Genomic DNA, 13,507 nt, shown 5'->3' with positions numbered 1-13,507 from the left:
CGCCTAGGATCCGAACTGGTGAACCCTGGGCCGCCGCAGTGGAGCGTGTGCACTTAACCACTCGCGCCACCAGGCCAGCCCCTCCAAAGGATTTTAATCAAGTTTTCTATGTATATAAAAATTACACAATCTATCTTTGTCACTAGCCTATAGAAAATTTATTACTTTGGCATTATCTTGGTTCTTAGTATGCATTTTATAATAAACTTCTACTGCCGTAACACATTATAAATAGTATGAATTTTTAAATATAATTAATTCTTTCCTCATGATGCTTACTGAGGTTTTATTCTATTTTCTAGCCATTTTTATTATTCAGAATATAAAACTAGACCTAAATTTTCTAACTTATAACATATATACATACATATATACACATACATACATATGCTTGGTTTTATTCAACAAGTCTTCTTTTTTTGTGTGTGTGAGGAAGATCAGCCCTGAGCTAACATCCAATGCCAATCCTCCTCTTTTTTGCTGAGGAAGATTGGTCCTGGGCTAACATCCATGCCCATCTTCCTCTACTTTATATGGGATGCTGCCGCAACATGGCTTGACAAGTGGTGCATCAGTGTGTGCCCGGGATCTGAACCTGCAAACCCAGGCCGCCGAAGCAGAGCATACACTTAACCAATGCACCACCAGGCCAGCCCCTCAACAAGTCTTCTTTGAGTATCTGTTTCAGGAAGTAAGCCAGGCCTAGGTAGACAGTGGCGAAACCAGTATAATTTTATACATTGCAAAAAGTTGTAGATACCTAAATGTAAGATGCAAAACTATAAAACTACTAGAAGATAACATAGCAGAAAATCTAGATGACCTCTGGCATGGCAATGATTTTTTAGATACAACACCAAAAGTACAATCCATGAAAAAAAGAACGGATAAGCTGGACTTCATCAAAATTAAAAACTTTAGCTCTATGAAAGACAATGTCAAGAGAATGAGAAGACAAGCCACAGACTGGGAGAAAATATTTGCAAAAGACCCATCTGATAAAGGATTATTACCCAAAATCTACAAAGAACTCTTGAAACTCAACAATAGGAAAATGAATGATCTAATTAAAAAATGGACAAAAGATCTGAACAGACACCTCCCCAAAGAAGATATACAGATAGCAAGTAAGCATATAAAATGATGTTCCACATCATATGCAATTAGGGAAATGCAAATGAAAACAACAATGAGATACCAATACACACCTACTTAGAATGGCCAAAATCTAGAACACTGACAACACCAAATGCTGGTGAGGATGTGGAGCAACAGGAATTCTCATTCATTGCTGGTGAGAATGCAAAATGCAATAGTCACTTTAGAAGACAGTTTGGCGATTTCTTACAAAACTAAACAGACTCTTCCAATATGGTCCAGAAATTGTACTCCTTGGTATTTACCCAAAATTACTTAAAAACTTATGTCCACACAAAAACCTGCACAAGGATGTTTATAGCAGCTTTATACATAATGGCAAAAACTGGGAAGCAACCAAGATGTCCTTCAGCAAGTGAATGGATGAATAAACTGTGGTCCATCCAGACAATGGAATATTATTCAGCCTTAAAAAGAAATGAGCTATCAAGCCATGAAAAGACATAGAGGAAACTTAAGTGCATGTTACTAAGTGAAAGAAAGCAATCTGAAAAGTATTCCAGCTATGTGACATTCTGGAAAAGGCAAATCTTTGGAGACAGTAAAAAGATTAGTGGTTTCCAGGGGTTAGGGTGGAGGGAGGTATGAACAGGTGGAGCACAGAGGATTTTTAGGGCACTGAAACTATTCTGTGTGATACTATAATAGTGGATTCATGTCATTATGCATTTGTCAAAACCTATAGAACTTACAACATCAAGAGTCAACCCTAAGTTAAACTCTCGACTTTCAGTGATATTGATGTGTCAATGGCGATTCATGAATTGTGACAAATGTACTACTCTGATGCAGAATGTTGATAGTGGGAGAGGCTGTGCATGTGTGGAGGCAGGGGGTACATGGAAACTGTCTGTACTTTCTGCTCAATTTTGTTGTGAACTTAAAACTGCTCTAAAAACTAAAGTCTATTTAAATGGGAGGAAACGTTATAGGTACAATTGCATTCACTGGAGCTATGTTTGCAATAGAGAAAAGCTAGAAACAACATATATATGTGTCAAAACAAGTTGTTTATTAAATATATTATGAAATACAGTGATTTCATCAAATAATATGAAATAAATCTTTCCCAGTTTGTCATTGTCTTTTAACCTCTTCTCTTGTTTTGCCATGAAAGCCCTCACAAGACAAAAGTCAGTTTTAAAGAGTCAATTACAGATTGATGCCTGTCGAGCAAAGATTTCTTGCGTCTCCTTGAAGCCACTCACATCCACCCATTTCCACCCAAAGCAGCAGCCTAGTGTTTGGGAGAAAGTACTTAGCAAGAGAATGGAGTAGTGAAAAACACCTCCTTCTTCTCATGGCAGATATATTCCCAATAGGTTTAAAGGAGAGGAAAAAGAAAAGAGTTAACTCTTTATTAAACTTTGAATTTAACTTTATAAATTTAATTTGTGACCAAAGTGCTAAAATCTGGTCATCATAACTAAGGGTCTGTAGATGACTGCAACTTTGAGGGGTTTGGTCTGATGTTCAGTTTAAATTGATGGCATGTGCTTCAAAAAATTGAAGTTATCCAACAAGTTGTGAATGGAAGGGCAATGGTCCCAAACAGCAACGAAGAGACACCTGCTCCCTCTCTGTCCAATGGCTGGTGATAGGAGGGAGAGAAAATAACCATCAATTAAGAAGGCTGCAAGTGGAAAAAGTCCTGGAGGTGGATATGGGAAATGATTGCACAACGATGTGAATGTACTTAATGCCACTGGACTGCACATCTAAAAATGGTTAAAGTTTTATGTTGTTTTTTTATTACAATTAGAAATAAAATAAAATAAGAATGCTGCAGGTAAAGCAGAGGACAGCCAGTTTTCTGTTATAGCAAGAAAGTATAGAGACCATTCAGAAAAGAGATGTATGATCTAGGGGATATCCTTGATCACTGATTTTATGGTAGAAGCCATAATGGGCAGGTTGGCCAGGCCAGGGAGTGACGTGAATTTGGCTCTATGAGAGGGGGTAGAGAGGAAAATACAAGTGTTGAAACTAACCTCGGAGTTGAGATTTATGCATTAGAGGCATGATGGAATGAGTTCTGATGGACTCTCAGAGGGAGATAGGTAATCAGTTCTAATTATAACCTCCTGCTTGTCATTGGTATCTTAGATATTTTGTAGTGAGAAGTATTGGGGAGAGAAGACATCATTTTGCCAATAACATTCAGTTTTGTGGGCCCCTTTTCAATTCTGCCAAGGATGGTGTCAAAGGTGAGAAAGTTGTGGTTTTACTACGGTTTTCATTATACATTTTCTTCAACTGAAATATTAACAAATTAAGATGGTTCTAAATATGTGTATGTGTGTTGAAACTAGAGTTGAAATTCTTATGTAATCGGGGATTTCATTCTTTCCACTCAATGACAGCAAATCTTGTGATGTCTCCCAGAGAGATAATGTTTTTTACATATGATGAAATCACCCATCACTAAGCTTATTATGATAACCCTAGGCACTATTAACCTAGGATCCAGTAAAAAAATCACAATGAGGTTACTAGTTTAAACCAACAAAGGTTTATATCTACACCATAGAGGCTCTGACAATGTGTTGCAGGGCATTCCAGGAATAGATGAAATGTTATCTCAAGACAGGTCTTGTTTGCATGAAAGTTTGAAGCCCTATTGAAGGCATCTAGCATAGATAGAATTTTTTTTTAACCTGCAGGTTATTTATAGTTTTGATTTTCTCAGAGAGAGGGAGAATAATAGAGTCTTCTAAAATGAAGAGACATATTGATTAAAGCAGATTTGACTCAATAGGGTATTTTGTATTTTGCTCAAATTCACCCATATTTCCAATTTCTAATGAAATTACAAACCAGGTCAAATTCCAATTATTTAAATTCCTATACAAAAAAACATAAAGAAGTAATAAAAATTCTCTAAAAAGCTTATGAGGTTTATAATTTCTCCAGAAATAAGTAGGGAAATTGTTATTTATCATATAGGCTTTAAATTTAGGGAAAAGAAATTGTATGAACCGTTAAAAGATAAACTGAGGCATATGAAAAATTTTAAGAGTTTATTTGAGAAAAACCAATTCAAATTTGGCAGTGCCAAACAGTAAGTGGTTAGGAGCACTCCAGGGACTTTTACAGAGAAAAGGCTGAAGCAAAGAACGAGCATTATTGATTGGCTAAAGCCTAGTTGGCTGTTTGTGATTGGTTGTGCTTAGGTTTCAATTTCATAACCTGAGGCATTTACAAGCTTAGGTTTTGGTTCACTTACATAGGCCGCCAAGGCATTAGATCCACCTCAGTCTAACGGCCTCCTTGGTTAAGTAATTTAACCACATTAATGTTATTTTCCCTCCTCAAAATGTCCAGGAGCAGGGGCAACTGTAGAACAACCATCGGATCAACAACCTGTGAAATAGCTGTGCCAAACTTATCCCTTCCCATTCCCTCAATACAAGGAGCACCTGGCTGAGGCTTTTACACTAAGGTGAAGCCTTGAGAACTGTTCTCTAAAAAGTGGTGGACGGGAGGAGGATTGGCAAGAGATGTTAGCTCAGAGCCGGTCTTCCTCAGCAAAAAGAGGAGGATTAGCACGGATGTTAGTAAGGGCTGAGCTTCCTCACAAAAAAAATTAAAAAAAATAAAATAAAATAAAATAAAATAAAGTAAAATCTGTTTAAAAAAAAAAAAGTGGTGGACTGAAAGTTCCAATCTTCTAACCACGTGGCTGGTTCCCCTGGTAACCAGCCCCCATCCTTAGGTGTGGTCCCAAAAGTTGCCTCATTAACATAACAGAAGACACCTTTCACGCCGTCATCTCATAAGTAAAAGCAGTGGACACGAGCAGAAGGAATGCAAAGGTGCTGATTAAATGAGGATCTTCCCTCTCCCTTTCTCTAGGACACCTCAAGGTGAAAACTGGAGAGTGCAATCAGGGCGAAGGATTGGATTTCCTGCTAATCACATATGAGAGTCCTCAGAACGCTGGGGTTAGTAGTATTGCTACACACGTGAAGCATTTATCCTCAATGGTGAGTAAAGTCAGGAAACATATGTGCATAACCACACTCACCATACATTTCTTTCCAAAACTAGTGTCATGCCATATATGCTATTTACTACTGTCCTTTATTCACATCAGGTGGGTGGTGGCTTGTGAGGATAATCAGCTCAGTTATAGATGGGGAAAAGTTACATTTTATTAGTATATATATGATTTAGTGGGAGAAAATTGTGAATTATAGTATAAAGATAAGACAATTATATAAATTACCTACATATCATATGGAGTAATGATTTATTTGTTCCATAATTTAGACATACCTAGAATGCCATGAGAGTTCAAAACATGAAGACACCAAATGAGGTTAAGGAGGTCGGAAAAAGCCTCGAGCTAGAAGTGGTATTTAAGGCTTGACATATAAGCAGAATTTCAACAGCCTGAAATTGCAAAGAAACTCCAGATGGAGGGAATGACAAGAGATGAGATACAGAAGAAGAAAGACAAAGGGCATGTACAAATGGTAACAGATGTTGATTTTTGAGGTGTGCATATTTCTAGATGGGAAAGTCTAGCAATCAGTTAGGAATGTTTCCAGAAGTATAGAGTTGGGACGCTTTTGTGTTGAGGTGATGGTTGATGCAAAGGCGGAAAATATCTACAGGGAAGAGATGAGACCTGAAGATAAAATTTTGAGGATTACCTACATTTATGTTGAAGAAGGAGGAAAAATATCCAATAACAGAAGGAAAAAACAGAAGTCATGAGAGAGTTGGGAGGACAGTACAGTGTACCTAAAGATAAGGGACACAAGCATTTAAGGAAGGTGATGAGCTGTGGAAGATGAGAACCAAGAAAAGGCTATTTGCTGAGTCAATTAGATGCTGACTAGTGACCTTCAGTAGAGCACTGTCAAAATATGAAGGGCTTTATGAGTAAATCAATTCAGTGAAGGCAGTATTCTTCCTCAGATTCAAGTGTAGGCTCTGTAGCCTCTTGATATCTCTCCTTAGAGATCCTTCAGCTAGAGTGGCGGGGGGATTCCTTCTCAAGAAGGGATGCCCAGATGGTACAGGCCTCTAGACTTTCAGGTACTCAACAAAATTTACATCTGAAGAGCTAAAGGAGCAGACTGACACTAGATTTAGAGTCTTAGTAAATAATCAAGTATGTGGAGTGTGGTGTCTTCTAGTCCTGAAACAATAGTGTAGTCAGTCTTGACAGATTTAAGACACAGGGGTAACACTGGCTAATACAGTAGTGTACAATTGTAGATATTTCATAATCTAAATATATTTGGAATGGTACTGCATCTTTCATGATTATTTATTAAGCCATCTTATTCTCTCAAGCAGTTGAAAATAGGTATTTGTTAATATTTAGTTTTGCCTTTAGTATATTGTGTTTCCATCTTTAAAACTAAAGATTCAGTACCATAAAAAGATCTATAGGGTGCTTAAAAGTAACGTATACTTAAACTGTACTCTTTTGTAGGGAAGTCTTTAAAAGAAGAAAAAACAAAACAGGAACTTCCCAACTTGGGTTCTACAATCTGGATTAGATTTTTTTATTTAGATTAATAATAAATGTAGTTCAAGAGTATGAAAAATAAAGTAGATGGAACTTGATTTATTTTCTAATAAAAGCACCATTAATCAATGCAACAAGACAAGAGCTCAATTTAAATTTAATTAAACAGGATTCTCAGAAACAGAGAAGGCATCTTTTGATGATACGTGACAATGAGAAGAAAGCTTTCATTTAAAAATAACATTTTACCTGAAGATTATGAAAAGATTTACAGTGGAGGGAGCTGTGGTGAAGAGAGAGATATGTTTAAATTTAATTTTCCAAAAGTCCATATGGACATTTAAAATTAGAATTATCAAGCAACAAATTATCATTTTATGTAATATCAGAAACGGCTGCAACAAGCATCTGGGGAAATCTTTATTTTTGGAGTGTCAAGCCTTACATTGGTTGCTTTGGCAGTACTTATACTTGGAGATTACATGCTCAGTTTCTTCTCCCAAACTCATCAATCAGCAAAATCACTCCTCCCTGCCTGGGGAGGGATAAGAGCAGAGGCAGAGAAAGGATAAAGGGGTTTCTTCCACACTATTCTGGAAATTCCTTGCCCTCTAGGACACAAAAACCATAGGGAAAAATGTGCTCCCCTAACACCTGTCTATAGTGTGACAAGACATTCTGGTTTGCTGGGGACAGTCACAATTTACACCCATTGTCCTAGGGTGGTTATTAGTAATACAACTTTTAATTCTCAGAACTGTCCTAATTTAGACAATAAATTATATGGACACCCTACATATGTAGCAATTACCCTGTTGTAGACTCAGGAGAAGTATGATACCAGAAGTAGAATTTTGATAATACTTTCTACTTAGCTGACAAAATGGAGAAATATGAAATTGAAAAAAAAGATTATAAAATCAAACATACAATAAAATTGGTGACTTATCAAGTAGATATGATACTTTGATTTATTAACTTTATTCTTTATATGTGAGAGTTTAAACTGGTGTTACATTAATTAAACGAGGAGGCCATGAGACTGAGATGGCTCAAATGCTATGTCGGCCTATAAAAGCAAATCGAAATCTAAGCCTGTAAATGCCTCAAAGCTACAAAATCAAAACGCTAAGGACAACCAGCCACAAACAACCAAATATTTTCCTTTCTTTGCTTCTGTACTTTCTCTGTGTAAGTCTTTGCCCAGCTCCTGTCTGCAGAGCACTCCTAAGAACTGCCAGTTGGATGCTGCACAATTCCAATCAATTTTTGCTCAAATAAGCTCTTAAAATTTTTAATATGCCTTGGGTTACCTTTTAAAGCCACTTAGAAATGAGTAGGTTTTCATATGCTTTTAAATTTAACTGTAGAATTGTTAGTCATCTTCAGTAAACTAATTTGTACTTTTTTACTCTTCTCCCCCTGAGAGAAAAGACTTCGTATAATCTTTAGTTCAAGCTAATGAGTACACTGAAACATTTCATCTATTTTTAAGAGAATATTAAGGTCCATAGATGGAAAATAGAGGAAAATTCCTTTTCTGGACTAATAACTCCCAATGCTACCATCCCATCCCCACTCAATACCACTTAAATTTAAAAAAACAATAGTTTTTAAATGCTTTTAGTAGGTTTAGTAAGATTTCTACAAGTACCTTAGTGTGGAAACCAGAAGTGAATGAGAAATAATATGAATAAATGCCTAAATTCATCATATTCTCATGAGCCAAAAAGGGACAAGGAAATGGGTGGTGAGTAAAGGAAGATTAGTGACACCTGTTCTTCAAGGAATTTACCATCTAGTGGATGAAATAGACATAGATAACAATGTTGCATAATACACTACATTTCAAAATAAAATTGAGTTTTAAAATGGATGAGTATTACACTAGAACGAATTTTTAAAATGCAGAGAAACAGAGTGACTGCATTCTAATTAAATCATAGCAGATGATAGACTTATTTAATATTTTAAGTATCAAAAGAAACCTCTATTTTTACTTTATAATGAAGTCACGTACCAAAAAATGTATTCAGAAAAAAATTCGTATTAGAATTGAAGTCAAAGAAAGACCTAGTTTAAAATGCAAGAAGTTCATTTGTAGAAAAATATGTCTGATAAAAGGAACAAAAAGAATGAAAAACACAGAGCCAAAATGAATAAATGAAAAATGATTAACAAAAGTGTTAAAAGGATTCATAATTGCATTTCAAAGTATTGTATCTTTAAAACTGCTAGAAAAATAAACCTGCTGATAAAAGAGTAGGGAATTGAAAATGTTGGCTAAAAAGGAGCCATGAACATAAATAATTTTTGCTATATTGCCTTTTAACAAGAAAATTAAAGGAAATGGGCAATTAAGACGTAACGATGTCTTTACATAAGTCTGTGAGGGAAAGGAAGAGAATCCATTGAATATGAATCCATCAGAGGGAAATAGCATTACTTTAACAATACTAAAGGAGTTTGTAATGAATCTATTGATGTACTTAGAGTTAACTCTCATAAATGTGGATGCCTCACCTGAATTATGGTAATAGCTTCTTGCAAGTCTCCCTGCTTGTACTCCTGCTCCCTCCAGTCTAGTTGCAACATGGCAACCCCAGTGTCCTCTTAAGAACCTAAGTCAGATCCTGCCACTCCTCTGCTCAAAGCTCTTAAATGATTCCCCATGTCCCTCAGGGTAAAAATTAAGGTTTTACAGTATCCTGGAAGGCCCCATTGGTCACAGTTACCTCTCTGACTTCCTCTCCTGTCTCTTTGCCCTGGATCACTCTAGTCACACTGGCCTCCTTGAAGTCCCTGCAACAGACGAGGAGGCATGTGCCTCCCTGGAGACTTTGCTGCAGCTCAGCTGTTCTCAAAGGATGACCCAGGGATCCCTGTGAGTCCCGGGACACTGTCAGGGGATGTACAAGGTCAGAAATAACACAAAAGCTCTTTCAGGTCCTCAATAAATTTTAAGAGTGTATGAGAGTCCTGAGACCAAAACACAGAGAATCACTGCCCCAGCTAATCCACTCCAGCTGGAAGTGCTCTTACCTCAGCTATCTGCTCGGCTCAGTCCCACACCTCCTTCAAGACTTTGCCTGTACTTCACTCTCCCCGTGAGCCCTACCCTGACCACCTCCAAATCCCAGACTTCTGATTCTCCCTTCCATTTTCTCTTTTCTATGCTATTTATTACTTTACAACATGCTATATAATTTACTTAAATATTATATTTATTATCTGTCTCTACAATTCTAGAATGCTACCTTCAAAAGAGTGGACATCATGCTCTGTTTTGCTCACTGATATATCCCAAGGGCATAGAAGTGTACCAGATACATAGTAGATGTTTGTGGATGAATGCATAAATGAATGATGAAGAGTTGATAAAAATAGATTTCTAAGACATGTTGAAGTAATGGCTTTACAAACTAAAGCAAGTCATACATACGCTTATCAAAATTTAATAAATTATTGGGAAAATGCTTAAGTGTCTATAAACATCTAAAGAACAAATAAAAATAAAAAGCAACATGAAGAATACAACTTTCTTGGGTGAATCCATGGAGAAGGAAAGAAATCTTTGAAAGATCTTGTATCAGTAGTTATATGCTCCAGTTTGAGAATGACACACACTGCTCTCATCACAACTTGTTACTCATTAGCTAGAACTAGTCACATGGCCCCACACAAACAAAAAAGGGATCAGAAAGTACACTCCTATTCTTTACCTGAAGGCAGGAAGCTGGAAATATTTGATGAATAGCACTATGCGTGATGAATTGTGTTTCAAATTTGGTAAAACAATTTAATAAGCAAGATTAATAAAATTTCTTGTGAAATAAACAGTGATCATAAAAAGCAAATAAATGCTAATTTCGTTATAAGTAATAAGTAGTTTATTATTGACCTATATAGCAGAAAATAGGTTAAGATATGTCACATTCATCATAATGAACTTTGTTAATGGCTTGGACTTAGGAGCATTCCTTCATTCCCCACATATTTCCTCCCTTCCTTCCTTACTTCCTCCCTCCCTTTTTCCCTCCCTCCCTTCTCTTTTCCTTTTTCCAGCAAATATTTATTGAGCCCTTCTATGTACAGCTAACGGTTCTAGGTAACGGGGATATAACAGTGAGTAGACAAGATTTCTACCCCCACAGAGCTTATAGTCTACTGGGGGGAACACTGACAACAAACAGGTATGCAGAATTTAAAAATCAAAATAGGGCTGGCCCCGTGGCTTAGCGGTTAAGTGCGCACGCTCCGCTACTGGCGGTCAGGATCCGGGCACCCACCGAGGCACCACTTCTCCAGCCATGCTGAGGACGCATCCCACATACAGCAACTGGAAGGATGTGCAACTATGACATACAACTATCTACTGGGGCTTGGGGAGAAAAAGAAAGGAGGAGGATTGGCAATAGATGTTAGCTCAGAGCCGGTCTTCCTCAGCAAAAAGAGGAGGATTAGCATGGATGTTAGCTCAGGGCTGATCTTCCTCACAAAATAAATAAATAAGTAAAACTGCTTAAAAAAAAATCAAAATAGTTGTATATTGTGATGTTATAATGGAGATAAACATTTGATAAAGAATAACTGAGACAGGAAATTCTTTCTAAAGTGATATTTGAGATGATATCTGTAAATTGTAAGGGAACTAGTCTTGCAAAGACGCAGAGAAAGAGAATTCCAGACTCACAGAACACATGCAAAAGTCCTGGCATGAGTGAGAAATATCAAAGACTCCTGTGTGGTTTGAGTGGTGGGAAGAAGAACAGAGTGGTGAGAGATGAAGTTAGAGAGGCAAGCAGAGACCAAACCACGCAGGGCTTTGTTGACAAATGTGACGGGTTTAGATTTTATTCCAAGAGCAATAGAAAGTCATGAAACGGTTTTAAGCACGGGATTGACAGGATTTCTTTTATGTTTTTGAAAGGTTACATTGGCTTCTGGGAGAAAAATAGAATGGATGGGGGACTGTTAGGAAGTTAAATGCAGAAATTTGGTTTTGAAAAAATTTAGATAACAGAGATGGAGAGAAAGAAATAGACTCAGCACATATTTAATAAGAAAGCCAACAAGATTTCCTGCTGGATTAGATGTGGAGATAAAAACAAAAGGAGGGGGCCGGCCCCGTGGCTTAGCAGTTAAGTGCGTGCGCTCCGCTACTGGCAACCCTGGTTCGGATCCCGGGTGTGCACCGATGCACTGATGTCTGGCCATGCTGAGGCGGCGTCCCACATACAGCAACTAGAAGGATGTGCAGCTATGACATACAACTATCTACTGGGGCTTTGGGGGGAAAATAAATAAATAAATAAAATCTTTAAAAAAAAAAAAGTATAATGTTCCTTTCTATGGAATAAAAGTACTCAGTGTCTCATATGATCTCCTCCATTCTTCTCCCTCTCTCCCTAGGGATGGTGCCCTTCTACGTGGGAGTATGTTGGGGGAGCTTATACAACCTCGTGGCAGCAGGGAAGAGTCAGTGGTCTTGAGTGTAATGTCTTTTGCCCCTTCTGCTTTCTAGTGTAATATTCTTTATCCACCAGGATGTTGCTTACCCTGGAGATATTTAAGGCTGGAGTTTAAGGCGAGTGTAATTGTGATTTGGTTTCTCTAGCTTTAGTCATGGTCTGGTGGTAATCCCTGGCTGGCTAGGTCTCATGTATCTCCAGCTAGTCCAGCTCGCTGCTCTAGGTCTGACTGTGCTTCCCATTTGGGCCAAGTCTCTTCTAAAATACTGGCCACAATGCCTCTTGTTCTGCTAAGGGGACTCCCTCTGGCAAGCTCTTCAGGCAGATGCTCAGTAACTCGGGGTCAGTCTATACCAGATAGGATCAAAGGCAGCCCAGGAAAGGTAAAATCTCCAGGCCTTCCTCCAGCTGACCACAGATCATTTTCTGTGACTCTGTTTCAGACTGGTATATGGCAGCCAGCATGATTGCTTCCTCCCAGGGTCTCAAATGGTGAGTAGGAGGATGAAAGAGTACATACCTTTCCACTGTCTGTGTTCTTCTCACTTAAAGAATGCCTGGCTCTACGCCAGAGCCAATACCCAGAGAGGGACAAATGCAGAGAGACATCTGCTCCCTCCGCTTTCACTCTCTTGCTCTCCTCTTCTTCTCATAATTCCCCTTAGTTCAAAAAGGAGTATGTCTCACTCATCTGTCAGCAGCCATGCTGTGGCGGTGGCTCACATAGAAGAACTAGAAGAACATACAACTATAATATGCAACTATGTACTGGGACTTTGGAGAGAAAAAAAAAAAGAAGATTAGCAACAGATGTCAGCTCAGAGCGAATCTTTCCTAGCAAAAAAAAAAGTGTGTTTTACCACAGAGAGGGCCTGGGTGTCACAGATCACAGGTAGAAGGGGTGATATCTCTCTGTCACTGGAGAACTGCTTAGCTGAGTCTGTGAAGCTCACACGGCTATTGTCTTGCTACACAATCCAAATTTATGTGTCAGAAGCAGAATTTTAATTTATTTTATTTTCATTTCTCATATAACAAATTTTAGATTCATCCTACACAGATGAAAGCCTCCTTAAAACTAAAGTAAACGTCATGAGCTCAGAAAAGCAAAAAATATATATATACTATTAATTTTAAAAATTACTCAAAATATATTTGCTATCTGATTTAGTCAATCCTCTTCTCAAACTAAGATCAGTGATGTTATTACTGCCATTTTAGAGAAAAGAAAACTGATGCTCATGAAGGTTATGGAACACAAATCACAAAATGACATTATTGGGACTCCGACCAGTTCTGTCTACAAAGCTCATGCTAAAATGCCTTCTCTTGAAATTTTTGCAATTAATCCTTAAAAAGAAAGAAAAATAAAAGTCAGGGATTTCAACACCAT

The sequence above is a fragment of the Diceros bicornis genome, chromosome 3 (assembly GCF_020826845.1).
Source record: "Diceros bicornis minor isolate mBicDic1 chromosome 3, mDicBic1.mat.cur, whole genome shotgun sequence".
Classification (NCBI taxonomy): Eukaryota; Metazoa; Chordata; class Mammalia; order Perissodactyla; family Rhinocerotidae; genus Diceros; species Diceros bicornis.
Note: the sequence above shows the minus strand (reverse complement) of the source record.